Source organism: Triticum aestivum, chromosome 7A (assembly GCF_018294505.1).
Source record: "Triticum aestivum cultivar Chinese Spring chromosome 7A, IWGSC CS RefSeq v2.1, whole genome shotgun sequence".
Classification (NCBI taxonomy): domain Eukaryota; kingdom Viridiplantae; phylum Streptophyta; class Magnoliopsida; order Poales; family Poaceae; genus Triticum; species Triticum aestivum.
Window position 1 is genome coordinate 689,520,904 of NC_057812.1, and position 4,646 is coordinate 689,525,549.

The 4,646-nt window shown below is 39.6% G+C and overlaps 1 long non-coding RNA gene across 1 annotated transcript; it reads right to left on the reverse strand.

The window, feature by feature from the left end:
• Positions 1-549: 549 nt before the first annotated feature.
• LOC123154792 (uncharacterized) lies at positions 550-1,669 on the reverse strand. Its single transcript, XR_006477060.1, has 2 exons — positions 1,368-1,669; positions 550-1,088 (listed from the first exon to the last, which is right to left on the reverse strand). It is a non-coding gene; the product is annotated as an uncharacterized lncRNA (long non-coding RNA).
• Between the last annotated feature and the right edge of the window lie 2,977 nt (positions 1,670-4,646).

Consider the following 4,646-nt stretch of genomic DNA (forward strand, 5'->3'; position numbering starts at 1 on the left):
TCTTGTCGATGCCACAGTAGAGCGCATCCATCTACCCCCCCCCCCCCACGGCAACACTCGGACACACACACACACACACACACTTCTTCTCCGACGCCAACAACCCACCCGACACCCGAAACAAACAGGCCTCCACCTCATCTCCACTTGTGACGTTGTGGTCAGCCACTTCATCGCCTGCTCCAGCTCGTTCTTGATGATCCCTCATCAGGATGTGTCGGGGCCAACCGTGGCCTTCCCATCTCAAGCTCGATACTCTACCCCTCATCTATTTATCTCTAGAAATTGACTTGCGCTACAATTGATTTCAAGCAACTAACGAATAGCAAACGTGCTTGCATTCTCCTCGTCCATTTGCATCTTGCAAGAAAGACAGTACTTTTCCTCATGTCTTCCTTTCTCTCTACATGACCAAACTGCACCACATATACAACACATGCAGATATGCTACACCTCGTTTACTATGCTAGACATGCATATTGTTTGCTAATTTTTTCCTGGTACTTACTTATTTCTTTTGTAAAAATATATCTGAAGCACCATTAGAACACAGTATAAAATCCAATTTATTAAATATGATAAAATCCACTAAATAATGCCAGTAAAGTATATACAAATTTGCACTTCCATTACTTTGAACGAAAAATATACATACATCCGCGTCCACTACTCCTTTCAAACAATGATAAAACATGATCACTTGTCCGTCTTTCAGCGGACAATCTTTGACTCCTCTAGTGACCTGGGAGCTGCGGAGATCACTCCTCAACTGACTTAGCTGTTTGTTTATCTAAACAATAAAAGGCTTAGCTTTTTGTTAATTTCAGTCTTGCAGAGTTGCAGCCCCTCAAGTATTTGGTCTCTGTATTTTCTTGTTTTTTTGTCAGTGCCTTGTTTCCTAATTATCCGATGTATTTTCTTGTAGAGTCAGGCATATTCTACACTAATTCTAGAACATCCTCGAGTTACCTAGCCTCCGTGGTAGCTCCTCCTCCCTTTTGCCGCTCCATGTGCTAGCCTTGAAAATGCCCAATTATATTGTGTCCTTGCATTGTTATGTATGTAGTTCTGATCAATCACACAAATACCTAAAAGTAAAGAATAAAACTAAAGTGAAATTGCTAGGAAAATGTCAAGAAATCACATACTGCTAGTTAGGGCATCAGAATATCACATTATACTATCCTCTACAATGGTTACATGTAAAGCAAATTTGGAGGCATATACAACTAAAAAGTAAATCATTGCATCATGGAAATGACATACAAATATGGACCATGGAATAAAATACTATTGGAAGGCATGTCTGCAAGGATTGTTTAGAAACTTGATCACTGTATCATGAAAATGATATTGCAAGAGCTGACCTTTCCCTTGGGCACATTCCCATGCTTTGACTAAAATAGAGCATTTGCAGTTCCTGCTTGGACGCTCACGTTCTTTCCGTTTACTCACTTCATATGCTATCCCCTGATCAAATCAACAGCTAAGCTGATTAGCCAGCCAACCAGCTCTACTTTTGCAGTTTGCATTGAACACTCCAAAGGGAAAATTAGAGGGCACCCATGGCTTCAAGGATGAGGTAGTAACAGCAAGGTCGATGAGTAGCGAGAGCGCACCAGACACGGCCGCCCCAGCCCCTCCTCCCCGACGGCACCGCGGAGATTGAGCCGCTTGCCGCACAGGGAGAGCCAAAGGAGCCGGTCAGGGAGACAGTACTGGCACACGTCGTTGTACACACAAGGAGTTAGTACGGTCACACTTCATCCTCCATTAACTCTGACATGGGCATGTAAGTGCCTGCTACAGAAAACGGGCGTGTAAAAATCCGCACGAGAATGCACAGAAAATGGACAGTAAGGGGTTTGTTAAAAATGGTGCATCTAGTTGGTTAACAAACTGCAGCTCAAAGAAAAAAATCAATTACTTGGTAAAAATGTCCCAATAATTCCTGGCCAGAAGCTATGTTGCAACAAAGATTAATTTTAAATTACCAATCACCTCCAAGCACGTTCTAACATCCAGCCAAAGCTATGGCACCTTCATCAAGAAATAATATATTTCAAACATGAGTACATGACTCACATAGCTAGTTCCATATACATACGCTAGGTGTATACACTACTGCAATTTCAGGCGACAGTGTGATGCTATCCGTTAGTGAAGCTCCATGAATGCTCCATTTATTTATTCAATCAAGGCATTTATATCTTCCCCCGTTCTCCCATCATCTATTTCTCACCTGCAAAGACATCAGACAATCAATAATGTAGAAGAGCCATCGTTATTTTTAACTACTTAAGGGCAGCCAGCCATAGGAACATAGCAGGTACTGAACCAAATAATAACAAAGAGATACAAAGGATTTGAATTTTTAAACCACAGTTAGTCTATGAAGAGCATCTATATAGCAAACAAATATGAACTTTCACAACAATAAGGAATGACAAGTAATTACTTTGCTCCCTTAACAGTTGATACTGGTATGCACCCATATGATCTTTCTGAAATTAGTACCTTCAATGGACCAATATTAGTATTATCAGTGGGCCAATATCTACTCCAACATGAAAAACAAATCGTGGTGTAAAAAGAGATATACAGCTGGTCCAACTTATTCAAGAGATTAACAAAGAAAGAAAATCTCCGCAATTAGAGTATATAGCTTGCGTCTGAAGATATGGACATGCTTAGATATTTGTTAAATAAGTAAGCAATATCAAACTTGAGGTATGTATGACTGAAGAAGAAGCAAAACATCTGCATTAAGAATTCAAAGCCAACGAAGGAAATGCAGAGGATCAGACATCTACAATAAGTAGACTGGGGGCCCATATATACCAATGAGTTCTTATGTTCTTCATGGAGCTGAAATCACTCACAAACTCAGTTAAGGAGGGAGATAGAAATGCTAATTACTCTGCCATATGGAAATAGCAATACATGAGAGAGCAGTCACTGGAAAATCTGGGATCCTGATTTATATGCACGAACACTGATGGCCTGACTTACAAGCATGAACAAATAAGGTTAACCTCTGGAGGCTAGGTGATTTATATGCACGTTTGGCTGCCGGTGAGCTACAACTGGTGCGTGCAGTACGCACTGCTTGCCGGTGGCAGCGACGGAGAAGGGGCCATTCGGATTAGATCAGAGGGCTAGGGTTTGTACGGGGAGGAAGCAAAGTTCTTAATTTCCTGATTGGCCAAACAAGCATGTGCTTCAGGAACAATTCAGATTTTTCATTGATTGATAAGCTTCTAATCTTGATAAGAAAATGAGCTGATGTCTACATCAAAAGAAGGGAATAAGAGCAATACTGTGGATATAGCCATCATTTTTGTACAGGTAAGAAAGGTATCATCTTTCCGGATAAACTCTTCTTATTTAATTACTCATTTAAACATCTCCTAATGTTCCTGGTCATGTAAGCAAATATTAAACCTCATCTCCTTCGAGGGACAAAAAAATCAATGTTCATTTTCACATTGACTGAGTAAATTTATTGTTCCTGAAAACAATTGAATGCATAATGTAGTTTATGAAAAGATTCCAAATTGTGCTGATCCAATTTTCAGTTTCAAGGAATGGCATATGTATAGCACATAGCCTACGACCTGTGATCATGACATATTTACTTGCCTGACAATGTTAAATAAATTAAAAATTCTGAAGTGCAATGGCACCTTACTCCACACAAAGCGTTTAAGATAACTTCATTTACATAGTAATACAATATTTTTTTTGAAGAGGACCATGTCTTCTGAAGGGGAGACATACCTTCTTGACAGCCTTCACATTTTTCCTACATGGCCAGCTACAAAGAATCTCAGGCGCCATATACAGAGTAAGAATTAGCAAACCTTGCAAGAATAATACTTCTGAATGAAATCTTGGATTCACCACAATTTTCAGCGAGTCAATTGAAGTCTTAAAAATGCTTTTAATTATTCATGAAAAAATCCTAAACAAAACTTAGGAACAAAGAAGCTAATCTCCAATGTGAATCATTAAAATTGATCTGTCCAGGGACTTGGTCGTTGGAGCATTTTCCCATTCGGCAAGTATATAAATACATCAAGAAATACATGAAGTCGATGCAGGTTTTCTTGAGCTAATCAAGAGGAGGTGCATTCTCTTTGCATTTGGGAGGCCTTTTAGTTGGTTCAACCATGATAGTAACTAAACACATGAGGCCTTAACTCAAGACGCAAGTAGGTCATCTAACCTAGAAGTGTCACCCATTGTTGGCCAGGGCAACAATCCTAGAGAATTATTACTTATACGGTGTCCAGGACAGTAATGCAGTACTATGCATTGTAGATATTTGATTCATGAATGCAGTCAACTTACGCATATGGCTTCATCGTCGGATTCAAGGGTGCAGGTCCTGGATGGTCGTTGCAAGCTACTGAGAAAGAAAAACTCAAATTGGCGTCCATGAGAAATGAGCGCTAGCATAGTAAGGGCAGTTTCATTCATTCATCCATCCATTGAGTGTGGTTCAGTTTTCAGCTAAGAGAGCCAACCAATCTATTATCTATTATTTAATTATTAAAACAAGAGGCAAACAAGCCATCACGTTCGTTCACATACATTAAATTATCTTGATCGTCAATTTTATATATTAACGGTGAAGATTTAAA